The sequence below is a fragment of the Phyllostomus hastatus genome, unplaced genomic scaffold (assembly GCF_019186645.2).
Source record: "Phyllostomus hastatus isolate PE091 unplaced genomic scaffold, TTU_PhHast_1.1 phas_scaffold_21, whole genome shotgun sequence".
NCBI lineage: Eukaryota > Metazoa > Chordata > Mammalia > Chiroptera > Phyllostomidae > Phyllostomus > Phyllostomus hastatus.
The window spans coordinates 9892900-9920866 of NW_025334017.1; positions in this window are offsets into that span (position 1 = coordinate 9892900).

Sequence of the window (27967 nt, forward strand, 5' to 3'; positions counted from 1 at the left end):
ATTAAAACCACAATGAGATATCATCTCACACTTGTCAGAATGATCATCAATAAATCAATAAACAACAGTGCTGGAGAGGATGTGGAGGAAGGGGAACCCTTTTGCACTGTTGGTGATAATGTAGATTGGTGCAGCCACTGTGAAAAACAGTATGGAGATACCTCAAAAAATTAAAAGTGGATCTGCCTTTTGACCCAGTGATCCCACCTCTGGGAATATATCCGAAGGAACCCACAACACTAATTTGAAAGACATGAGCACCCCTATATTCATTGCAGAGTTATTTACAATCACCAACATATGGAAGCAGCCCAAGTATTCATCAACAGATGAGGGGATAAAACAACTATGTGACATTTACACAATGGAATACTACTCCACCATGAAAAAGAAGAAAATTTTACCCTTTGCAACAGCATGGATGGACCTGAAGAACATTATGCTAAGTTAAATAAGCCAGTCAGAGAGAGACAAATACCAAATGATTTCACTCATATGTGGAATCTAATGAACAAACTGAACTAACAAGAAAATGGGGATAGCTGGAGATCAGAAGGACAGCTGTGGGGTGGATGTCAGGGGGTGGAGGGGCTGAGCAAAAAGAAGAATGGAGTCATGGACACAGACAACAGTGTGGTAACTGCCAGGGTGCAATGGTTGTAAGAGGACTAAATGGTAATGGTAAAAAATACAACAGATATTATATCAAAAATTGTACTAAAATGAAAGAATAAGAGGGCATGAAATGGTCTTCAAAGATAGTGTTATTCATGTTTTTTCTTTCCTTTTAAAGTTTAGGCTTGGGACTTAAGGACCTTTGCTATAGGAAAATCGTAAATGTGCCAATCATAACCCCAGTTTATTATCTTATCGTTAATCAGCTTTGGAATTTTAAGCCCATTTTTTTGGTTACTAATCTTTCCTTAGCTCATCAAGTTCATGACTAAAGTCACCTTTACAGTCTTTGCCACTGATCTGGGAAAAGAAGAGGGAAAAGAGAGGGAGGAAATGAGAGCTTCCTTGTGTTTTAAGACAGCACTTTCAATAGTCCCATCAGTGGCCATGCAATTGATTCACCTTTCCCCAAGTGTGTTCCCAGGAACACCATCCGAAGCAGCACCATGTGGTAATTTTCAGAAACATTTTCTTTTTAAATTAAGATAAGAGAAATTTTATATTGTAAATTATATATATGGTATTTTTTTAAATCCATAATAAGCATTCTGCATTTCCAAGTTTCTACTTTTTATCTCATCTATGAAATCAACTATTCCTTAGAATTTCTTTTGGAAAATTCAACCCTTCATTTTTATAGAACTTTCACCTTTTCTGTCCTCAAAATAAAATGAATGGATAAGTAGGCCTTTGCCTTCCCTTTCTTCTCCCCGTACTTCTTTCTTTACAGGCAGGAACTTCCTAAATTCTAAGGCAATGGCAGCTGGTAGCTGGTCCCAGGCTAATCCCCTGAATCTGTCCCCCAAACCCTCTTTCCTCTGACTTCCTAGTGAGCTAAGGCAGCCCAGCCTAGGCTCTCCTGTTGCTTCTTCTAGCTAAGTCCTTCCTTGTTTCATTGTCCCTGGCTTCAATGAACATACCCTCATAGTCACATGGGCTCATATCATGAAATATTTCCAACATGAAGTCATGGACCCATGCCCTACAGCTGGCCCTAGGCAGACCTGCTCTGGGCCAGGCTCCTGTCCATTAACATAACAGGATGAGCCCAGGTGGGACTGGGTCTTTCTTTCAACATGGCTATGCTGCTCCTTTGGCTCACTTGTAGTTCAGACCGTCCCATTGTGGGTAGAACAGCAGGATTCCAGACAGAAGTCCACCCAGGACCACCTCACAAACTGGGACCATGCTAGGCACCAGCAGAAGCCCATAGTGCCTGACCAGCATCTTGATTTGCACCAGGCCAGCACTCAGTCCACTGAGACATATCAGGCAGGGTCAGCTGTGGATTTCTTATCAACATTGAGGCAGAAAAACACATAAAATCAGTTTCCAATTGTGATTTTATTAACGAAGTCTTTGTCTGGAATGTCATGATCAAAAGAGACATGCCTGGACTCTGGAGGTCACTAGAAAGCCTGAAGGAATTGAGTCTGACTTTGGAAGCTAATGGAAGCCCACTGCAGAAATGGCCTGGCACCTTGTTTGGTCACATGGTTCACGGCAGTCTTTTCAGAGTGTATGCCTATGCCATTTTTTCCTTGGTTGCTTGTTAACACAATACAGGCCACACTTTAGAAGCCCATCTACATTGCCACCTCCTGATATGAGACTCAACAGTTTGGCTGAATGGACTTGTTGTCAGAACTAGATGGCTGCATTGGATACAACAGCTCAATATCAAGAGGATGATTATTTGGGATTCCATGTTATTCCTACTCTGGAAGAAGCAGCTCCCAGACTCTCTGTTTCAGTCTCAGATCCCATTCCCTTGTCTCTTAGACACAAAGAAAATTCCATACCCTATGGACGCAGAGACCGTGACAGACCCTTGTTAGTAGGAAACAGTTACTAAAACAAAGAAACTCTCCCCCCTCCTCACCCCTAAAAGATTTTAGGGTTGGAAGTCTGTGAGGTGGGAATGAGACAGGATAGTAAGAAGCTAGGGGGACAAGTGGAATAGCGAAACTGAGACACATGCCTGAACTGGCCAAGCAATTTACAGCCAGGTGCAGATGGTCCTGGCAGGGGGCAAAACTGAGAAAATAAGGAACTTTCCCCAGGGTAGCCTTTTCTCCATGGAGATAACATCTAGGCCTCAGTTGCATTTCAGCTCCTGATCCATAAAGGCAGCAAAGCCAGGCAGGTGACAAAAGAACCCCTGCCCTGTCACTGACCAATCAGTGGAGACCATGACCCTGAAAGGACACACCTGGAAAACTAATGAACATTCTGCTGAAACCTTCCCCTGAGACCTTCTCTATGATTCCTGCCTACAAGACAGAGAGATAAAAGCCTCAAGACAAAGGACCCAAGCTGCACTCTCCTTGTGGGAAGCAGACAGCTCCAGTCCCTCCCTTCTTCCCCCACTTCTTTCTTCACAGGCATGTGTCTCCTAAACTCTAAGTCAATGGGCAGCTGGCAGCTTGTCCCATGCTAACCCACTGAACCTGTCCCCGAAGCCCCCTTTTCTCTGACCTCCCAGTGAGCTCAGGCAGCCCAGCCCAGGTGCTCCTGTCACTTCCTCTATGCTAAGCCCTTCCTTTCTTCATTGTCCCCAGCTTTAATAAGTGTACTGTCAGTCTTTCAAAAAAAATGAATGGATAAGTAAAGGGGGAAAAGAAGGTATCATTAAAATGTTAATAGATGTCTCTCACTTCAGAGCCTTAGCATACACTACTCTACCAGAAATGGGTTTCCCAAATCAATTTTGGTTAATTAAATTTTCACCACTCTTTACTGGTACACAACTGAAATGGATTTCTCATGGGAAATGCTTTACCAAAACATTTATTTGGTTAATATTAATCTCCAGCATCAGATTATAGTCTCCTAAAAAGTAGGGGCATTAACAGCTTTGCTCACTATTTTTCCCCAGCACTTAGCATAGTGCCTGACATCCAAAAAATATTTGCAAATAAACGAACAATAGTTTAGAGACTAGTGGTTAATACACACCCAGAGGTCCTATCTGTCCTGTCTTTAGGAGTATTATCCCTAACCTGATGCTCACTCAACAGGTCATTAAATTAGAATAGAAAAACTTTCATGCTGTTTGGTCAATGCCACTCTATGCCTAGGGCACAACCAGTAAGACACACTAGAAGGGGTCAGGCCCCTCATTGCAGTCACAAACCAAAACAGAAGTTTGGCAGAATCTGATGAATCTTCAAACATCACTTTCAGAAATAGAAAATTATATACTCGATTCTAAATGTAGTAGTTATTTTTTTAGAAAAATATCTATACTAAGAAATAATGTAATAAGAATTGTTCTTTATTCTATCAGTTGTGACCTTTCCATTCTGTATATTCAACAACTTTCTCTCTGCTAACATTATTTTATCTTCACCCAAGTATATTTTTTATTGCTTTTAGAGAGGAAGGAAGGGAGGGATGGAGAGAAAGAAGCATCAATGCAAGACAGAAGCATTAGTTGGTTGCCTCTTATATACCCAGGCCCGCGGGATCATGCGTACCTGGACCATGATTAAACTCACAATCTCTGTATGTGTCCTGACCAGGAAACAAACCTGAAACCTTTTGGTTATGGGATGATACTCCAGCCAAATTGGGCCACACCAGCCAAGGCTCTGCTAGCATTATTTAAATCAGCATATAATCATGCTCAAACTGGACCATCTTATAAATCCCATGCAATTCCTGAATAACTGCCTAACCTTATTTCTTTCACAGTCAAGTTCCTTGAAAGGTTGGCCTCAAATTAATGCCTTGACATCTACTCCACTTACCTTTCTACCCATTACAATCTGACTTCTGGCTTGACCACTCAAAAAACAACTGAGGACCTCCTCATCATATACAATAAACACGCTTTGGGGTTCTTTTCTTATGTGAACATTGTGACATTTGGTTTTAAAAGAAAACATTTTGGAGAGTTTTTAAAGAAAACTCTTTCTTTATTGAAAAATCTTTTCAATTTAACTTATATGACATTATTCCTCCTTGATTGTTCTTGTCTCTCTGGCCACCCATTTCTCAGTCCACTTTCTGGGGTCTCTTCTCCCATTTGCCCCTTAAATGTTAGTGTACTATAAAGTTTTATACATTACTTTCTGCTTCTCTTATTCTATACACATTTCTTGAGAAATCTCATCCTCAAACAGAGAGATAGATACAGTAATGATTTCCAAATCTGCCTCCCTAGTCCAAAGCCTACTGTTTTCCTCCAGGTGACTGTGTCAGAGTCAGCTGTAATTTCACATGTCCAGAGCAAAAAATAATCTAAAAATCAGCCTCAACTTCTCCTTTTGCCTTAGCTCCCAAATGTAATCCATCTCTACATTCTATTGCCTACCTCCTAAGTATCACTCGAGGCTGCCCTTTCTCTTCCCCAAGAGTAGAATCTTACTTCAAGCTATTTCTCATCTGCATTACTGTAATGCCTCCTAACTGGTCCCCTGGCTTCTCAGCACTAACGCATCTGCTGTCAGGCAAAGCTTTTATGATTTCAGCCTTAGTCTGGGGGAGAGGGAGAGTGCCTTTAGAATAAAAAAGAGTAATTTATCCAGAAAAGTATACCCTAAGATAGTGTACACCTTATTCTCTAATGCTAGGATTATGAAGCAATATTTAGATTTGTAATTTAATTTCCTGTGTGCACCTGCTTATATCAGGACATGCAAGGTTTTCCTAGAACCAAATCTCTGAAATGCAAATCTGATTTTGTCTCTAATTTAAAAATAAATATTTTTAAAATTTAAAATATTTTCTGATTGACTAAGGTGAAAAAAGTCTGAATTTTTAAATATGTCATTATAAAGCCGTCCACAATATAGTTGTTACCTATCTGTCTAAAATCATCTTCTGACACTCTACATCGGACTCATACATCCTCTTGCATTCTATCCATAGCAGATTACTCATGGTTTGTCAGTTCCCTCATACAACTTCTTTCCTCTGCTTGCCTGTTTTGCTTTTCCTTCTGTTTGTTGCAAGCTCCTATTCAGCCTACAAGGTCTAACTCAAATTCTCTTCCTTAATCACTCAACCCCTCACTCACCCCAAAGACAGTCCATTGAACCTTCCCCTGAACTCCATAGTAATTTATTTGAGTTAATATGGGGTACATATTAACTCCTCAACCACAAGCACACGAAACCTGAGCATACACATGATCCATCCTATTATCAGTGACCCAAGAATTAAATCATGGTTTGTTCTGTATTACTTCTGCAGGAAAGTACAAGAAAATCTCATTTCTGTCTTTTGGGAAAACAGGTGAATGTTCAGGAAGAAAAAAAAGTATTCCTTCATCCTTCCTACTTCAAGGAGAATAAACAGCCTTTTTATGCTTCTATATATTTTTAATGACTGGAGGCTTCCTGAAAGGAAATCAAACTCTCTGTACTAGGAAATTACTAAATAAGCCCTTAGAGTTTGTGGGTTGATAAAGGAAAGCAGCAAGCTCCCTGGGTGGCTACCAGGGATTAACAACAGTTAGTAGTGTCTACATGCTCCACTGAGAACAAATGACCAAATCACTCAGGCCAAGCATGTTTTAATTGGCAGGACTTAGAAGAAGAATAGGAACATATACACCTGAAAGTTCCAGACACTAAAAGTGATAGCTGCCAAGTGACAAAGCTTTGTAGGGAGGGATAGCCTCTAAGGATTCTCAAGACAAGAACAAGCAACACTAGATTTGTCTAGTGCTGCTAGACAAGACAAGGCCTTGTGGTGCAGTGAGGAGTAAAAGTAGTCATGGCAACATCAAAGTCCCCACTTGACTGTAGCTGGCTAGTGTACCTCATTGGCCTGTGAAAGACCTGCGGTCCTGTGGGGGGCTCCGCCTGCAGGACACCCCCTGCCACCACGGATGAGAATAAGTCTACCAAGGCTTGACCTGCTTAGGGAGGAAAGGTGGCCTATCTCTCAAAGGAGAAGGGCCAAAAGCCTTTTCCTCAATGGGCTTTTATTGGATTCATTTGCACAGGAATACAGGTAAAGCTCATTAATCATTGTCAGGCAGTAAGGATCAAACAATAGATAACAAAGAACTCTGAGGGCCTATTCTGAGTCAGGGTCTGTTAGCTAAAGAGCTATAAAACTTTGAGGAACAAACTCACTTCTTGCTTGGACCCTTATTTAATTGAGAGCATTCTAAACAAAGCAGGTTTCACAGGATTTTACATATTCTTTCTAGGCCTGATCGCCCAGGGAAACCACCCTTTCCAGCACAGGGCTGCATCACCCTCTGTCATTGTTTTAGGCTTAAGTCATGCAGGGGAAGTAAGGAAGCCAAGGGATTAGGAGACTTCTCACAGACAGAATGAGGACTCGGGCTTTGTCAAAGCCGAGGGGCAAGGGTCCATCACTACCGTTTGCTGGAGCCCCCCAAGTCCTTCCTTGGGGTCTCCACATGATCATGCCTGTCTTAGTGTAACAGGGTACAGCCAAGAGGGGGACCCCAAACAGGGATTTGGAATGGGGTCCAGAACTCAAGGTGTTCAGGAAATATTAGGATGTCTTCATCCACCCCCCACAGGTGTGGGCTGAGGGAAAGGACAAATGGAGCAGGGCCTTTGAGAGCTGTTTTGCATAGCAACAGCTTTGCAGCTAACCTCTGCTGTGGTCATTTAACACATCTATAACCTTTAACTGGTTATATAGATATGTTAAATAGCTGTAGTCCTGCTCTGAGCCAGGGGAATGGAAGTAGCTTCCCCACCAAGACATAACTGTGGGGCAGGTCCCCTGAGTTACAGTGCCTGCATGAGCTTGGAGAAGATTGGCTGCAGGACATGGGGCCACACCTGCCCAGACTCACAATGGCAGCCCAGTAAAGCTGGAAGGATATGAGAGTGCTGGCAGGTGTAACTGATTATAAGAGGAGTCAGAAATGGAGCTGCAGAGAAAGATTGCTGTGGGGATTTAAACCCAGAAGCAGCAGCCATTGAAAAGAAAACCACGCAGCTTTGGCAGAGTGGGGACTCCCGCAGCCCTGCGAGAGAGAATCACCATGTGGCTTTAGCAGAGAACCGCCACTCAGCTTTGCCAGAATGGGGACCCCCACAGCTTTAGAAGGGGGAACCACCACTTGGCTTTAGCTGGAGATTCATTTTCACCCACCAGGTGACACAGCTGATGGTGCTGGGAACTGAGGGAAGCCTACCAGCCGAGACGGATTACTGGGAAGAACCAGGGACTGCCTGAGCCATGGACTTCTATTTCTTTTCCTGAGATACGGTACCCCAGACTGGGAAAAGGGGGAAAGGAAGGACTTTGTGTGTTTGTGGGTGTTTTAAGGGACTTTGGGATTTTGATGAAGACATTAGGTCACTACTTTAAGTCTGTATAGCATTAAATAAACATTTCCTTTCCTTTTCACGAATCTCTGGCATTGAGAGACGTCTTTCCTCTGGCGGCAGACATAACAAACCTGGGGGGTTCCTTTTGGGTAATAGTGTATCATCCCAGGCCCCTCCATGTCATTCTGTAACATTAGGTCATTCCCCCCTTGGGGAATCTTACCTGTCATTGACTAACCGGCCAAGCATTCAGGGCCAGTTATGGGTGAAGTAAAAGGAGCAGAAGCAGCACCTCTGCCAGGGAGATAAGCTTTGTCTCCTTAGTGGCTTCTGGTCCAAAGGTTGCTCCCTCAGCCTTAGGCATGGGGGGTTACAGCTTCTGAAACCAGGCAGGGCGGTTCCCAACAGGGTCCTTCAGTGATCCAGGTATACCCATGAGTGTGATAATAAACTTCTTGCCAACAAGGCAGCTGGGGTTTTCACTTAGTGTTTATTTAATTTGAAAAATGAAAAATGTGACACACTTTATATCATAAAGTATGAAACAGTTCAGACTCATCCTGTAATCATTTTGGTATTTGAGGGGCCTTATGAGGTATTTCTGTAGGTTTAATCTTAGTATCTCTGGAATACATCCATGTCCCTCCATTTTCACCCACCAGGCTTGTCTATGATACTGTCACCTCTCGCATTAATTTGGAAACAAACTTTGTCAATGAGCCTTCTTGTTGTACCCCTTCAATCTATTCTCATTACAGGAGCACTCAGTTTAAAACAATATTCCAATCAGACCACCCTTCTATTTAAAATTCTGCCATGGCTTCTCATTGGTCTTTATCTAAAGACAGACACCCCTAGTTTTTAGCCTGATCTCAGCCACAGCCTGTCCCTTGAGCTTTCCCTCCTTCAACGCTTGCACTTGTCCTCTGAGCTCCAGGAAGCCAGCCTTGTAGCTCCTCCCAGGCACCCCGGGAAATGATGCACACACATGTTTTCTCGCCACAGAGCATTCTTGCCTGGGAGGGAATTAGATACATTCATCCTTCAGATCATAGCTTAAATGTCAAGGTTGTTCTCCAAGAATCCTCTCTGATACCTCCACATCAGGCTCCATTTTACATAATTAAACACTTAAAACTGGTATTTGGTGTAGGAAGTAGATGGAAAATGGGAGTAATGTAGACATTTACTGTGGTGACATTTTTGTGGTGAAACCAAATGAGAGAAAATGTAGCTCATGGTAGAATAGCTCTTCAGCAGAGTCTGGAATGTATGAAGCTCTAACAGGGATATTGGTACTTACTGAGGGTCAGGGAGGTGAAAGATAGAGAATGAGTGACTTGTGGTTTTAAGACGTGAAACTCAGGAGACAGGAAGTGGATCTCCAAGGCACAGAATGAGTCTCTGAAGCAGGAGAAAACAACTCCTAGGTCACAAAAGCAGAAATGCTATCAACATTTGGATGGGAGACCAGATGCAAGGGTCAAATAACTGTGCATATAATTGATAATGAAGTAATAATAAACTAAAATGCACACTTAATTGAGACCATAGGTGAAGATCCAAATAGTTCCCATTCAAAAGTGTCTATAATTGGGAATTAATATTACTGAGCACAGAATTCCTAGTCATGCTAATATCAACTATATAAAGTAATTGTATTGTCTTTAGTGAATATTTTTATTATTTTGTTCCCAGGGACAAGTATTTATTACAAGTTTCATACATAGTTTCCTGACTTAAGTCCTATTCATCTTTTTGTTATAATCAGGTCTTAAACTTTTTATTTTTATTTTATTTTTTAAATTTTTTTAATTTACTGGGGTGACATTAGTTAATAAAATTATATAGGTTTCAGGTGAATCAGGTCTTAGACTTTTTAAATAGGGACTCTCCCCTATGTTCAGGAGTAAAATGCCAGAAGTTATGGAATACAACAGCCTCAGCCCCTGGCTTGTGCATTTCCCTTCCAGCCTTACTATTGTTGTAGCTATACTGGCCAACTGCCAGCTGTCAGCTTCAGTGCCTTTTTGCCTGAGGGCCTTCTCTGAGCTCAAGCTGCCCCTGCCTGGGAAGGCTAGAGTACTAGACAATTAACTCCTCCTTCAACCAAAGGCTGGCTTATGGGAGGTGGTATATCAATACAACCGTTTCTTCCTTCTGTGGTTGGGGTAACTCAGAGGCGCCTGCTCTGCACTGACTCAAAGAGTTGCCCGGTGGGAATAAGTCTCAGTTATTCACAATGGAAATAAGCTTGATCACTCAGCCACTATAGGCTGCTTTTGCCATCCTTGTCTCACTTCCCTACTCACCTACTGCTGTTTCTCAGTATCGCCTCCAAAATAAGCTATTTAACATTCACTTTTTTGTCTTTGCATCTGCTCCTGGGGAAATCAAAACCAAGACAGTGAAGAAATAATGTGGGACATCTTATATCACTACTCGTGTTACTGCTGGTGCTCTGTATGCCTTTCTTCTTAATTTAAATTACTTGTGGGAAGAGAACATTTGCATCTCTAACACAATTAGGATCTAGAGGAGACTATACAATACTGTTTTATAAAATCATTAAACTATAATACTGTTAATAGCTGACACTAGCATAGTACTTTCATGCTAAATACCATCCTAGAACCTTCCATATATTTACTCACTCCCTGCAGCAGCCCTACGAGAAATGCACTGACCCAAATAGAATCACACTCAATACAAGCTTTACTCAACACAGGTTTGTTAGTGACCAGTGAAAGAAACAATAAAGAAGCAACTGTCACTAACACAGCACCAGAATCTGGAAGTCCCTGATCTACTGCGTGGAGCTTCTTTCTTCTGGACTAAGATACACTTTTGTTTTGAATGATCAGATACTCACCATGTGTGAAGTACTAGTGAGCCCTTGGAAGCTGCATACTTCCAGGATATTCCCATTTTTACATCTCCTTAACCACATAGCTCCATGTTCACCACATAGTCCATGTTAGTTACCAATGTCTGTTCTCCAGTGGAGCTGCAACTTAGAGAGCTATAATTTACAGATAATTTTATGATAAGGAATCTACACAGATCACTTATGTCCTCCTAAAAGTCTTCTTAGGCAGAGAAAGACAAATACCATATGGTTTTACTTATATGTGAAATCTAAAAAACAATATAACAAACAAAAGAGAAATGGTTTCATAGAGAACAGACTGATGGTTGCCAGAGGGGAGAGGGGTAAAGGGACTGAGTGAAAAAGGTGAAGAGATTGATAAACATATTGGTAGATACAGAATAGGCATGTGGATGTAAAGTACAGCATAGGGAATATAGTCAATCATATCGTGATAACTATGTGTGGTGACAGGTGGTTACCGGAAATAAACACCTGAAACTAACACAAAATAATATTGAATGTAAACTGTAATTGAAAAAAATTATATTAAAAATAATTTTAAAAATAAGACTTCTTAGATAAGAACTTAAAAGAGAGTAATGCTAACAGCTTCTTTTGTTCTTTCAACTATAAAAAACGATTTGTATGTTATGTTGTATGTTACATGGATCGCCTGAGGCATCTCCAAAGGAGGGAGGAACTGAGTTACTGACCAGATGTTAATCCCTTTCTTCCCAGGTAACTGCAATATTATCACCCCTATTTTACAAAAGAAGAGACTGAGGTTCAAAGAGGTTAAGTAACTTGCCCAAGGTCATACAGCCAGTAAGTAATGGGCCTGGAAATGAACCCAGATCTGTTAGCTTTAGAATGTATACCCTCATCTACCCTGGGAGATAGGTAGCATGGTTTTGCCAAGGTGATTTAACTTGGTTTTGTGTTTTCTTTTTATCTAATAAAACCAGAAGGAAAAATTCATTGTTAAAGTATAATAGCATTCACAGCTTTCAGATAAGAGAAGAAAATAGAAGAGCTAAAGCATTGTACAGACAGACCCTTGGGTGGGGTAATGCATTAGAGAAGCCATTCTACAGAGCAGTTAAAGAAAGGAACCCTTCTAAATTGTAATCATTGCAAAATTCTGATGTGCCTGCAGTTGAAAACTCTGAACTTAAAGAGTCAGAAAATGCAGTCGAGAAAATGCAGAGTCTAAAAAATTTTCTCAATCTAATAATAAAGACCTTTTCATGTGGAAGTGATTATTCCCTCACAAATGGTGCAGAATACATATGGTGTGGAGACCAGTGAACATGGACAGCAAAAGGACTGAAGAGCCCTTTAGACAGAGTTCTCTGACTAAGTTTTCTTTTAGAAACACTTGGGGAAGGATTTTTATAATCACTTAGTGGGGAGACAGTTAATATCAGAATCACATTTATACAAGTTTCTATTTGATATATTTGAGGTACATATAACACGCTTGTTAGTCCTTACTTTAAAATGTTGATTTTATTCTTCTCATGAAATCATCTTTTGTTTGTTTGATTTGAATGTAAACATACTCAGGTACTGGTTTTGAAAATATCTAAACCCCAAACAGTGATTATAATAAACATTCTGTTACCAAAATTTGCTTGACCATGTAAGCAGAGCCCTTACATCCCCTTTTGAAATAAGCCTTATTCTAGGCTGGGTCCATTACGCTCCCTGTTGTGCCATTGCTGCAGGAAGCACTCTGTGGATTTTTCCTGAAGGAAAGTATTGCCTCACTGATAGCTTTTTAGATTTACTCCACCAAACATCCTTCCCCAGAAAAAATATATGATTTTAGGAAGCATGATCTTAATGGGAAAGTGAACTAGTCACAGATGTCTCAATTGTTTTTCTATTTTTTCCTTACACACACACACACACACACACAAACTCTGCTGAAAATCAGAATTTTTATCCCTTCACCATAGAAGAAATGAAGGACTAAAAATTTACATCAGCCACCTCTCTGTGTCACCTTCCTGGGCTTTGATGTAATGCAACAGAATGACAGCTCCTATTTAATTAAACAGATATCTGGATTAGCTCCAGCTGTGGGCCATGCAATCAGTCCTTGTGAGCAAAAGGGGTGTAATCCCTGGCCCATAGATCATTTCTGCATGGAAATCTGTTCGCACTCAAAGCCATGCACAGGCTGCTGAAAATGATTTTTTCCTGTATGAATTAGAATGGGCAGCTGCCCCCTCTCCCCCTACCATCAGCACCTTATGAAAAGAACCAGAAAGGCTAAAAGCTTGATTTGTTCTCTTCCTATAACCACTTTGTAATCAAAAGAGGCCCTGCCTGTTGATACACCCAGCATTTCTTTGTTTGCTGTAAGAAGCACTATGGATGTGGTTTGCTGTTTCATGCAGCTTTTTTTTTTCTCCACATGGGTCTCTCCCAATGAGTGCAATTTGATTATTTGATACATACTGAACAGATTTTTTACAAATAGCTTTTTTAGAGGCAATTTTCTTTGTTCAATATGACTTCATCTTTCTACCAAAAGGAGGGTATCTTGATCTTTCTGAATGGTTTACTCACAAAACCCATGCCTTTGAAGATTGCATAAGCCCAACTCTCATGCAGATTTAAACCAACCACAGTCCATGGAGGGACCAGGGATGTGTCTGTTGTTCTGGGCTTCAAGGAGAGGGGACAGAAACTCCTTCATCTGAGGCAGTTTGTCTTCAAGGAGGCATAAACAAAGCCCTTAAAGCTTTTCAGAGGAAGCAGTGAATAAAGATGCACAAACAAGGGTGGCTCAATTATTCTGCACAGCTTTGAAAGGATGGGCTGAGCTCACAGATGTCATTGTTTCTACTGTAAGAGAGAGGCTGGTGATGCAGTGGGTAAAAGGGTTACAAAGGTATCTTGGAAGTATAGTTATTCTTTTTTTTATTGTTGTTCAATTACGGTTTGCATTTTCTCCCCACCACTCCCCCATAGCCCAGCCAAACCCACCCTTGCTTCCCTCCCTTGCTTCCACCCTCCCCCTTGGACTCATGGTTTTGTCCATGAGTCCTTTATAGTAGTTCCTAAAAATCCTTCTCCACACAGTCCTCTCCCTTCTGGTTATTGTTAGATTGTTCTTAATTTCAATGTCTCTGGTTTTATTTTGTTTACTTTTTTTGTTAATTATGTTCTAGTTAAAGGTGAGATCATATCGTATTTTTCACTCACCGTCTGGCTTATTTCACTTAGCATAATGCTCTCCAGATCCATCTATGCTGTCCCAAAGGGTAGGAGCTCCTTATTTCTTTCTACTACATAGAATTCCACTGTGTAAATGTACCATAGTTTTTTGATCCACTCATTTACTGATGGGCACCTAGGTTGCTTATAGCACTTGGCTATTGTAAATTGTGCTGCTATGAACATTGGAGTGCATAGGTTTTTTCGGATTAACGTTTCAGTGTTCTTATATTCTTGGTGACATCTTTTTAAAAATTTAAAGTATCACACTTTCTCCAGTGTGTTTCTGGTACACATCATCCTGCAAGCCACATCAAAATTCCTATTATGCACTGCAGGTTTTGCAACTCCTAAGCACTGAGAGTACAGATGGGTTTGCTTTTCTAAAAATAAATTAATTAATTCAAAGTCCACTTAGCCAGGATTCTTCTCTGGTTGCTGAAACCCATGTGCCAAAGCAACTTGGAATCTCAAAGTCCATCACTTTAACAGACAGTCAACGTTGACTTAGAACCCCTATGGCAACATGACTATAGCGTCCTGTCCTTTGGCACAGCAGTGAAAGGGAAGTCACATAAAGTCCTTCTTCTAGGGCAGTAGTTCTGAGTCCTGAGTGTTCACTAAGTCAACTGCAAGAGCTTTAACAGGAACAAGTGCCTGGGCCTCAGCTTCAAAGGTTCTGATTTAATGCATGTGAGGAGGGAGTTTTTTTAATAGAATCTCCATCTGATTCTAATGTGCAAGAAGATAGGGACCCACAATCATAGAGACTCTTTAAATATATGACTCTGGATTCTAGATTAATATTTCATTGTCATAACAGACCTTCACTGTTCCAGCTACAGACTTTATTGCAATAGAACAGAGGTGGCAAACACAAGGCCCTTGGGCCGAATCCGGCCCTCCATCTTGTTTTATCTGGCTCAACACCTTGTTTACCGGGCAGCAGTGCCAAGCTCCTTGCCCCTAGTTAAGGAGTAGTTACACTTATACAGTCCTAAAATTACATTCAGCCCTTCGAAGGCAACTGCAAGGCTGATATGACCCCAGGTGAAAATGAGTTTGACACCCCTACAATAGAAAAACCTTAATTCTGATAGAGAAAACTCAAGTCTAGCTCATAGTGAGAAGCAGTTACCTTCTTCTTAGTTGGGGAAAATAGCAATGTGAACATTAGCTCTGATGTGAGCAGATCTTGAAGCCGAACGGTCCATTATGAGACAGTGGTGCAAACGGCCACCATGTAAAAGTTGCTACAGTAGCTCTATATATAGGGACACAAGGCCTTGGCAGTCCAAGCAGCTTCCAGTAACCTTTTTGTTGTGCTAAGGACATGATTTAGGCTACTACTTTCTTAAGGGAAGAGACATCTAGTGACATCAATATTATGAGGTAAAGTGGTCAAATTAGTTATTCAAGTCCCCAAACACAAATCCAGAATTTGTCATTCATCTCACCTGGTAGTCTGTGAGCTTCACAATGGACAAGATCCATCACAGGACATGTTAGGCCATAGCTGTGTCTCAGAAAAATGCCAATGCGTCAAATCCTGTGTTCTCATCAATTAAGACTGTTCTTTTAGAGACATTTGTTTTGACCCAATATTTTAAAATGAAAAAAAAAAACTGGTTTGAAAATCATTGAGTCAGATTCTTGTCCCAGCTCAACCACCCACTGGTGTCAGGGGAATTAAATAAAAGTGATAAAAACAATAATGGGAACTTCCAGCCAAGATGGAGGTGTCGGCAGATACACTTTGCCTCCTTGCACAACCAAAAAACAACAAATTTAAAAAGAAACATTAACCCAGGCTGGCAGGAAGGGCAGAGATGGGCAGCTGGGGTAGAGAGGACAGGAGTCAAGTCAGCAGCTGGTGATCCCACATTGCATGCAAATAAACCTGGAGGAACAACTGGGGAGCAAGACTGACCAAACAACCCAGGGTTCTAGTGCAGGAAAAGAAAGCCTCAAAACCTCTGGCTATAAAAACCCATGTGGGTTGTTGTGGCAGGAGAAACTTCCAGCCTCAAAGGAAAGTTCCTTGGAGAGACCCATAGGGGCCTAGAATGTACACAAACCCACTCACTTGAGAGTCAGCACCAGAAGGGCTTAATTTGCTTGTGGGCAGCAGGAGAAGTGACTGAAAGCCAGGGAGAGCTGAGCCAGCCACATTGTTCTCTCTCTGACTCTGCCCCCACATACAGTGCTACAAGGCAGTGTTGTTGGTTGCCCTGCCCTGGTAAATACCTAAGGCTCTGCCCCTCACTACATAACAGGTGTGCTGAGACAAAAAAAAAAAAAAAACATGGCCCAAATGGAAGAATAGAACAAAGCTCCAGAAATACACCTAAGCAATGAAGAGATAGCCAACCTATCAGATACAGAGTTTGAAACACTGGCTGGTAATCAGGATGCTCACAGAAATGGTGGAGTGCGGTAACAAAATAGAGGAAGAAGTAAAAGCTACATGAAGTGAAATAAAGAAAAATATACAGGAAACCAACAGTGAAGGGAAGGAAACCAAGACTCAAACCAATGATTTAGAGCAGATGGAAGAAATAAACATTCAACTGAACAAATGAAGAGACAAGAATTCAAAAAAATGAGGAGAGGCTTAGGAACATCTAGGACAACTTTAAACATTCCAACATCTGAATAATAGGGGTGCCAGAAGGGGAAGAGGAAGAGCAAGAAATTGAAAACTTATTTGAAAAAATAATGAAGGAGAACTTCCCCAATCTGACAAATGAAATAGACTTCCAGAAAGTCCAGGAAGCCCGGAGAGTCCCAAAGAAATTGAACCCAAGGAAGCACACACCAAAGCACATCATAATTACATTACCCAAGTTTAAAGATAAGGAGAGAATCTTAAAAACAGCAAGAGAAAAGGAGACAGTTACCTACAAAGGAGTTCCTATAAGACTATCAGTTGATTTCTCAAAAGAAACCTTATAGGCAAGAAGGGACTGGAATGAAGTGTTTTAAGTCATGAAAGGCAAGAACTTACATTCAAGATTACTCTATCCAGAAAAGCTATGATTTAGAATGGAAGGAGAAATATAGTGCTTCCCAGATAGGGTCACATTAAAGGATTTTATCATCACCTAGCCCTTATTATGTGAAATGTTAAAGGGATTATCTAAGAAAAAGATAAAAAATATGAATAGTAAAATGACAACAAACTCACAACTATCAACAACTGAACCTAAGAAAACAAACTATGCAAACAACTAGAACAGGAACAGAATCACAGAAATTGAGGTCACATGGAAGGTTATTAGCAGGAGAGGAAGGGGGAAGAATGGGATAAAAGGTGCAGGGAATAAGAAGCATAAATGGTGGGTACAAAACAAACAGTGAAAGGTTAAGAATAGTATAGGCAATGGAGAAACCAAAGAACTTATATGTATGACCTATGGACATGAACTAAGGTGGGGGGGATGCTGGTTGCATGGGGGTGCAGGGCAGAAGGGAATAAAGGGAAGAAAAAAATGGGACAACTGTAATACCATAATCAATAAAATATACTTAAAAAAAACAATGATGCTAGTGACCAATAAGTGAGCACAGGCTAAAGGTGGCTACGTGCTATGGGTTTTATGTGCTTTATCTCATTTAATTTTTACCAAAAAAACTGTAAAATAAGTATTATTATTATCCCACATTCAAGATGAGATTTGAAGATATTAGTTATAATGTTCAAGGTCACCCAGCTCTTAATTGGCAGAACGAGTATCAAAATGCATGTCTTTTATTTAATATGATGCTTTACATATCCTTGGTCTTTTCAGCTCAAAAAACTATTGGTTATTTCTACATGATCTTCAGCTGATGATACCATCTAAACAGAATTTGCTGGGTAGTTAATGCTATATAAATAACAGAAGTGTTTAGGTATTTCACATGTTTGTTTCCAAAATGTTTGCCAAATGTCCTATATAGGTAAGTAAGGCATTAGGTGATAGAAATAAAAAATTATGAAATCATTCCCACATCTCAAGGAGCTTTCTGTTGTAGGAAAAATGACTATAGGCAATATTGTCTTGTATATTTATATTGTAAAGAGGGCCATAAAATGAGGCAATGATTTGTAAAGCACAGAAACTTTTCTGTGGTGAGTAGAATCATACCTTCACCAAGTTCATAACTTTGTATTTTTCTGTATGTGGTGCTCTAGTCAATAATCCTAACAAGATTTTCTTGAATAACCATAATTCATGCAATGATACTTGAATCATGCATTTCATCATGCTCTCCAGTTCCTATTCACTTCACAGATTTAGGGATTTGTCTCTTGCAGAAGGGTGCTGGCAGAGCAAATTCCCCATGTCAGCAGTATTGGTGTTGGCCTCTTTGACAGGAATTGGAGAGAACCCAAATTCCTACCAGTGGACTCACTGCTTTACATTAAGGCTGATAAAATATCAGCGTGATATATCAAGTGTTGCAAATCATGTAGCCTATTAATGCTATGTGAGAACATGCTTTAAAGAACCTTCTATCCAGAGAATTCAGGAGCCCTAACAGAATTAAGTAAAAACAAGACAGAGAAATTTCTGTGAAGTGTGAAAAAATTGGGCAAAGTCCAGAGCTAGGGGATGACTAAAGATAGTGGATATGAAGCCAAAATTCATGTTGCTCAAAGGATGCAAATCACATTTGGTGACAGGTACTCTCAGTGAGAATACAAAAGGAGATGGGACACCGAAGACAGACTTCCTGTCTTAGTTTGGGTTCTTTCAAAAGGAGAGGCTAAGATGAAGTCTTAGATATAAGTAGTTTATTTTAATTTGATCCCAGGCCATTGTAGCCTGGTAGTGGGGACAATGAGATAGAGAATGGGAAAAAGGCCAATAAAGGGAGTTCTAATGAACAGGTTACATTGCTCAGGGCAACAGTAACACATCTCTGGAGACCCTCTGAGGAAACATGAAGAATGTGCCTCAAGCTTGTCCCACTGAAGGACAAGAGGAATGGAGCCTTCACCTACCTGGTCCCCTGCCCCACGGTTTGAGGGTTACCCCCAAGGTGTTTACTTCACTTCTAGAGTTCTCTGGTGATTGGGTTCTGGGGAAAGCTTCAAGGATGCAAAGCAGATACCAAGTGGTTATGCTTGTTGTGGCACCCTGTGCACAAAGCTGTTTGCCAGCCCTGCGCAGAAATGAGGCAGACTGAGGAGTCGAGGCGTGGAGTTCAGCAAGCGTGCCAGATCTGTTCACTCGACAGTTTTGTCAATGACTAGGCCTGAGTTTTTAGTTCATACTAGTAATCAGAAAAATCATGATTTTAGTAGACCCCATGAAAAAATAGATGAATTTATCTCTGTTTTCTCTTCCCTGGCTATGAAGATTAAATAGAACCATCTATTTCAAAATGGTCACTCACTAACAGGCAGACCAATTAAGACTGTTCCTACAGAAGGCAATTTTCCTTTTTAATAGTGTGGATAATAAACCTTTTTTACACCTCCAAATGGTGTGATTGAGACCATCTTTTTCCTGTCCAAAGAAGACTGTATTCACCAAGAGTTTCCACGTGTGAAAAGTATAGATCTCATCAAGATAGGGCTGCTCTACACAACTTAGAGGAAGGTTTACGTCCTACCTTAGTAACCATGTTAAAATGATTTGCTTTTGAAAACTGATAACATGGTAAAAGCCAGTTTTAACACATTAAGAAAACATCATTGCTGTTTTCAGCAGTTCATTTGAAACTCTATTGAAAAACAGATATGCCTTATTCTACTTCAAGATGGTTTCAAAGGCTGGGGTTGGGATCAGAGGCATTGTGAAAGAATAAAACGTCCTTACACAAAATTAGTGCAGTTAAATTGTACCAATATTCCTGTGATAAACTGATAAACCCAAGCTCAGTGTGGTCAAGTGTAACATCCCTGAGCTGACATGCCAAGCTGCCAGCAGTCATATGGTTCTCATATGGCAACACTCCGCAGATGCCAGCAGAATGTGAGAAGTTTCTGGCTCATTTCCTTTGATTTTCTTGAGTGCCATGTTGCCTGTACACATGCACACTCACATTCATGTGCATGCACATACACACACACATCTTTGCCATATTGTAATAGTACTGCTTAATCCACTCAATTAGCAGGTCCATTAAAATGACTTCATCCTTGCCCTGGTAGAGAGTCATATTAATTCATCAATTTACAGATAACATGGAGATTTTTATTTTCAAAATTTCAAACTGAATGAGAAATCTTTTGTGAGCCTACATACAGTCTTTTTAACAAAAAAATATTTTTGAATATTCTAATTAGGGCTTATTTTTCCCTTGTCATCATTTTTTAAAAATATGGTTTCTCTGAAATGGGTTTTGTAGCAAATGTTTTATACTGAAAACTAATGTTCTGATGTATCATTGAAAGCATACAACTGCAAAAAAATTAAATGATTATGTTCTTCCCATTTCAAAACTGTATCATTTAGTTTAAAGAATCTATTGCTTTAGCTATTGTGTAATATCATTAGATAATTTCACATAAAATATGTAATTCTTTAAGTATTTAAAAATGCTTAAATATATTCTCTCATTAGATTTGTTGAGTCATTCAGTTCACACCATACATATTTCAACTAGTGCACTCTTTTAAATCATTTCTTAGTACTACTTTGCAAGTGAGACTGAGCAAGGTAAGGGAAAGTGAAATCAAAATAATACATTCAAATAGTTACAACAAATGCAACTGTACACACAAATGAACCATGCTTCTAGCCAAACTTTATCCTCAACCTCCAGCTTTGTGTAGGAAAGGCATGTCTGTTTCAACTCTGTATTTCTTTTATTCAAAGCTTAATGGCATATAAATATTTATAATTTAATGCATACAGTATTTACAAATATAAATACAATATGCTCTACCTTTATCTTCTAGTTTAGACCCTTATACTGAATGAGCTCTTTAGGCATACTGTATATAAAATGGATAGCAGATGGCAATGGATAAAACTAATATACTGTCTGGCTCACAAATGAAGAAAAGTATCTAATGAGTACTATCTTCCATCCCCTCCCTAAGGATGTTGCCATTACAGAAGATATGATTTCAATAAATATAATGATTTTTTTATTAAACAAACCACTGCCAATTTTTTTTCACAAAGCAATGTTTACATAAACATATCTCAAAAGCAAAGAGAAATGCATTCAAATCAAAATTGAATTCATTCTGAAACTCACAATCACAATGATATTTTAGAAAACTTTCCTTCAGTGTTTAAATAAATGAACATCCACAAATTAGATCAAAATATCTGCAATCCTTTGAGAGACAAAAAAAAACTCTAAGCCTATTTAAGAATTTGGTACTGATCATAATTTTGACAGAATCGCAAGCTCTGTCTAATATCTGAGTAACCCAGATTAAAAACACCAATAACAAAACCATTGTCATAGAATGTTAAATTTTACGAAAAATTTTGTATTTTAGAAGGAAAGGTTGAGATGTCTTTACATTTCGTTATTATTGCTAAACAAGGGAAAGAAGGAGGGATAACATGGCTATTATCTACACATCATTCCTACACTCATTTTTAAGCTTGTCCTCTACCAAATGGTAATTTATAAACGTTGTCTTTTGAGTTGTCTGGTTGATTATAGTAAAGGGCAGGTCGTGATAAGGACATTCAAGAAACTGACATGAGTTTTGCCATCATTTAAATTTAGTGAAAAAATACTGAGTACTAAATGCCAAACAATTGTTAGATGTTGAAATACAGAGATGAATAAGATAAAAAGACCTTGTTCTCAAGGAACTCACACTGACCCACTTACTTTTGAAATGGTTAATTAACAATACTTAGATAAAGAAGAGAGAGAATGCAGAAAGGAGTACAAAGGAGAACTTGTTGCTGCGTACAAATCAAAACCAGTTCCTAATCTCTCTAGTAGAACGAACTATACTGCTCACTTTCACTCACACACTCCCACTTGTCAGTTATTATATTTGGGGTAGCATTTCATAAAAGCATTCTTAAATAATTCAAACTATCTGGAATTTTATTTAAAGTTTAACTGAAATTAAACTTTTTTAGCACGTTCTTTCTTCATGGATAGAGCATTGTGAACTCTATAAGCAAAATTATAATGGGTTATTAACAAATTTTAAGAGAACAGACTTTTAAGTACATGAGAAACATTTCACATTCAGGCAATTGATAAATTCAGGCCCAAACATTCTTATCATTCAACAAAACAGGTCTCTTAAGGAAATCTATTTTATATGAGAAATTGTTAGTCTGGACTTCGATGAATAGATAACATAATGGCATTTTCTGAAAAAGAAATTTAATAAATTTCCCCCTATTTGCTGGGGCTGAAAGGGGATGCTTAGACTTATCTAAATGAATGAGGCATTCTGTAATTGAAGATTGAGATCTTTCTCTTATCTCCATTAAGTGGTCTATTAAATAGGCCCTTCTCAGCATTTCTAAAGGTAATCGGAAGAAAGAAGAAATCAGCACTTCTTCATCAGAAGAAATCGGCACTTGGCACCGTGAAGGAAGCTAGTCATGGGGTTTTTGACCCCCCAATTCTATCACTTATAATTGGTGTCTCCTGAAGCAAGCTAATTCATCTCTCTACACCTCGATTTTTTCATCCAATAAAATAGAGTCATAACAATTCTTATCAAATAAATTTGTTTTGCGGACTAAATGACAGCATACATGCAAGCTTCCAGAACAGTGCCTAGTGAACAGAAGGCACATAACACTAGTTTTTAGGATCAATTTTTATTCTGCCTAAGTCAGGTTTTATAACTAACATTCTCTTGGAGCAAAAACAATGCTATTGTAGAAGACTTGCAAAAGTAAGAAGAGTATAATTTTTTTAAAATGAACCACACATTTAGCCAAATTTTATGTCATTATTTTTTTAATTTTGAGTATATATTGCTCCAATTTTCAGCATTATCAATGAACTAATATTGACTCCCTTGTGTAATTCAGAAAATAGCCTCCTTTCCAATTCAAACAGCAATAGATAATTGTATTTAATGATTTTATCAATATAGTTTTAGATTATTTTCCTGCACTGGTAGTTTTTGAAAATTATTATATAGAGTTTATTCTTTTTTAAAATATATATTTCATTAAGAGTTTCTTGTATTATTAAATAATCTAATAGTATGATTTTCAGTAGCAATATAGTATTCTAGTTTATAAAAATACTAACCTGTTTTTCCAAATTGCTCTTAAAAAGCTTTAAATTCTTTGCAAATTTTCTCATATGAAAACAATTTGTATTCAATCATAGTAATCCCATAACTTTAAGTTTAACTTTTAAATGTTTATCCTAAAACTATGTTAGAGGACTTGTGTGTGATTGTTTCTTTGAGGAAATTTCTAGAATCAGAATTAGTCAGTAACATATAATTGATATGTTACTCAAATATCCCTAACAAATTCTACCAAAGTTTATGCTTAATGATATCACTATAACTACTACAATGTGTTATTTTTTAAGCTACCAATTTGACAAAATGGTAGAGAATTTTTAAATTTTCATTTTCTTGTTTGATTCAACATGTTTTTACTTGAGTTTCACTTTTCTGTAAATCTTTGCTCATGCAAAGATTTATCTACTGAGATTCATTTTTATATTAATAATTTATAAAAACTCTTTACATACTAACCAGTTAATTCTTCTTTATATACACTGCAAACATTTTCTTCATTTTGTTCTATCTACTTTTGAACAACATCACACTGTTAAAACAAATGTGTCTTCACAATATCTAAAAATTTTAACTGGTAAAATAATCCATTTCATTATCTTTTTTCAAAATTTCTTCATTATTCTACAGATGGATTTTATAATTATTTTGCACATACAATAATAGGAGATTTATGGCAATTATAAATACATTGAATTTATAAATTATATTGGTGTAATTAATAAATTTATAAGATTGAATTTTCTCTTCTCAGAGTATAATTTTGTTTTTATTTAAGTTTTCTGTATCTTTTTTCTTTTTTAATTTTTTATTTAATCTTTATTGTATTTTTTCCATTACCATTAAGTCACCTAATAGCCCCCTCCCCCATGTAATCACTGCACTGTTGTCCATGTCCATGAGTCCCTTTTTGTTTTTGCTCAATCCCTCCACCCCTGAATCTCTCCACTCCAGTATCTCAGTTATTGTTTTGAGGTTCTCTTTAAGAAAAATAGGACTACTTATTATTAATTTTTTTACTAGATACTCTATATTTTTAGTTGCTAGTATAAATGGGTTTTTGTTCCCCTGTATTACTACAATTTATATATGTGAAATATATGGAATTAGCTGATATGTACAAATATATATATATGCATATACAGGTTTTTTCTAACCAATCACTATATTGAATTCATTGAATGAATTATAGTGAAATCTCTTTAAATGCTGTAAGTATTTTCAATAATTCTTTGACTGCCCAGATAGGTCAGATGTGTCATCTATAGTTAATTGTAATATGTGCTTCATATTTATTTTATTATCTTTTAAAATTTATCAGAATATCTAGAATAATATTATATGATAGAGATGATGGTGAACATTGTTGTTTTTCCTAATTTTAATATTTTAACAGAGTTTAACTATGCTATTGAATTAAAAAAGATTTTTAGAGAAGTTAGGGAAGTGCCTTTCTACTCCTACTTCACTGAAGAATGTTTAACACAAGTAACAACAACTTTTATGCAATAAATTTTTGACATCTCTCACATAGTGATAGATTTTTTCTCTAGCTTTCTAAAATTGATCAATAGGTCAAATTTTCTCCTTTGACCTATTGATGTTACCAATTATAATAACTGAAATACTTTTATATCTTTAAAATGAATCTTACATCATGTGGTGTTGTAAATTATGTAGTGATGCAAATTGATCATGTAGTGATGTAAATTATTTTCTTCATTTAATGTTAAGTTTGTTTGCTGTTATCCTTTTTACAAATTACTAATTTTTACTTTTATATTCATTAATTATTTCATCTTGACTTCCATATATTTGTAATATAGATATATAAAAATGTGGATAAATATATATTTATTTAGCTACTATTTTAATTAAATAATAAATTTATCAATTTTAATTCTTTTCTCTGTATTGTTATTCAGCTACTTCTAGATTTATTTTAATAATCTTCTATAAGATTTTTAAATATCTCTCATTTAAATTATTTCTTAGATGATCCTAATTTGGTGAAGAGGCTATTTTTATTCCATTTTATGCTCCTGACCCTTTTGTTGAATATTAATTGACTTAGAGACATGGATTTATTTCTGGGCTCTCTATTCTGTTCCATTGATTTATGTGTCTGTTCTTATGCCAGTACCAGACTGTTTTGATTACAATGGACTTGTAGTATAGTTTGATATCAGATATTATGATCACTCCTACTTTTTTTTTCTCAAGATTGCTGAGGCTATTTGGGGTCATTTTTTGTTCCATATAAATTTTTGAATTATTTTCTCTTACTCTGTGAAGTATGTCATTGATATTTTGATAAGAATTGTGTTGAATCTATAGATTGCTTTGGGTAGAATGGATATTTTAATGATATTAATTCTTATCCATGAACATGGTATATACTTTCATTTATTTGTATCTTACTTAATTTCTTTCTTCAATGTTCTGTAATTTTCTGAGTACGGGTCTTTTACCTGCTTAGTTAAGTTTATACCTAGGCACTTTACTTTTCTTGTTGCTATAGTAAATAGTTTTTTTTCCTAGTTTCTCTTTCTGATATTTCATTGTTGGTGTACAAAAATGCTTTCGATTTCTGAATATTGACTTTGTATCCTGCTATGGTTGATGAATAAAATGAAATTAGATCACCAACTTACATGACACAACAGAATAAATTCTAAGTGAATAAAAGTCTTAAACATAAGCCATGATACCATAAAAATTCCAGAGGAAAACATAGGCAGTAAAATTTCAGACATCCCACACAGTAGTATTTTTGCTGAATATATTCTAGGACATGGGAAGTAAAGGAAAAACTAAACAAATGGGACTACATCAAATTGAAAAGCTGCATGACTAAAGAAAAAATCATCAAAATGAAAAGAGAACCAACTGTATGGGAAAACATATTTGTCAATGATACCTCAGACAAGGGTTTGATCTCCAAAATATATAAAGAATACATCCAACTCAACACCAGCAAGACAGACAATCCAACTGAAAATGGGTGAAGGACCTAAACAGACACTCCTCCAAGAAGGACATACAGAGGGCACAGAGACATATGAAAGGATGCTCAGCATCATGAGCCATCAGAGAGATGTGAATTAAAGCCACAATGAGATACCACCTTACAGCAGTCAGAATAGTCATCATGAACAAATCAACAAACAACAAGTGCTGGTGAGAATGTGGTGAAAAGGGAACCCTAGTGCACTACTGATGGGAATACAGACTGGTGTACAGTCCCCACTGGGGAACACAGTATGGAATTTCCTCAAAAACAGAACTAAAAATGGAACTGCCTTTTGATCCAGGGATTCCGCTTCTGGGATTATACCTTAAGAACCGTGAAACACCAGTTCAAACAAACCTGTGCACCCCTATGCTCACAGCAGTGTTATTTACAATAGCCAAGTGCTGGAAACAGCCTAAGTGTCTATCAGTAAATGAGTGCATCAAAAAACTGATACATTTACACAATGGAATGCCAGGCAGCAGAAAGAAAGAACTCCTACCTGTCATGATAGCATGGATGGAACTGGAGAGTATAACGTTAAGTGAAAAAAAGCCAGGCAGCAAAAGATAAATACCATATGAACTCTCCTATAAGAGGAACCTAGTGAACAGAAGCGATTGAGTAAAATAGAACCAGAAGCATGGAAACAAGGAACAGACTGACAGTGACCAGATTGGCAGGGGGAAGGGGATAAAGGGGTGAAGAAGGGTGTCTAATAAACGAACAGGTATAAGTGACCCATGGACATGGACAGCGGGGTGGGGACTGATTGTTGGGGGTGTGGGGGAAGGGAGAGCAACACGGGAAAATTGGGACAACCATAAAAGAACAACAATTTAAAAAATTAAAATAAAAAAGAAATTATTTCTTAAAGAAACATAATTGCAAAAGTTTTTATTTTTTCTCTAATCTATCCATGAGCATGTTTTAGAATTGCTGTGTGTATAAAATTTTACTATTCAGTTCTCATTTTATTGCTGAGTAATTAAAAATTATAAAATTTTTATTTTTAGACTTTTTTTACATTTCCTGTGACTTAACATATAAACAAATTTTACAAACTTCTCAATTAAATAAAATGTATATTCTCATGGTCTATGGTTTTAAGTTATATAAAACCAGCATTATTAACCATATTATTTCATTCTTCCATATTCCTAGTTACTAACTACCTACTAAATTGTGAAGTGCATCTAAACGTCTCACAATTTTTGTTTCTTAGGTAATTCAAATGACGTTTACAACTATTTTTAAATATACGTTTGCAATATTTTTCACTATAAAAATTTTCAAGACTTTTATCTTGTTTATTGATTGCTTTCATAAATTTTTAAAGACTTTAATATTTCTCTTGAATTCTACTTGGCATGATATTAATGTTTTAAGCACTAGAAAATTGTGAATATGTTTTCCTGATGAATATTTGCCCATGGTTTTAACATTTGCCTGTTGAGATCACTGTGTCTTAGATGCATCCCTTATATACAGGACATAGATGAATTTTGCTTATCACACACGGTATGAACTCAGCAGTCCTCTGCAAAAAGAGTTTATATTCACAAGCATCACTGAACTTCAAATCTCATTTTTTGATTTCTAGGTACTTTTGGCTTATATTCTGTTTTAATTGTTTTCTACCATTTTCTACATAATATTGTAGGAGTATTTTTTCAAAAATTGGGGAAAATGGGCTACTTTAAATATTGCTA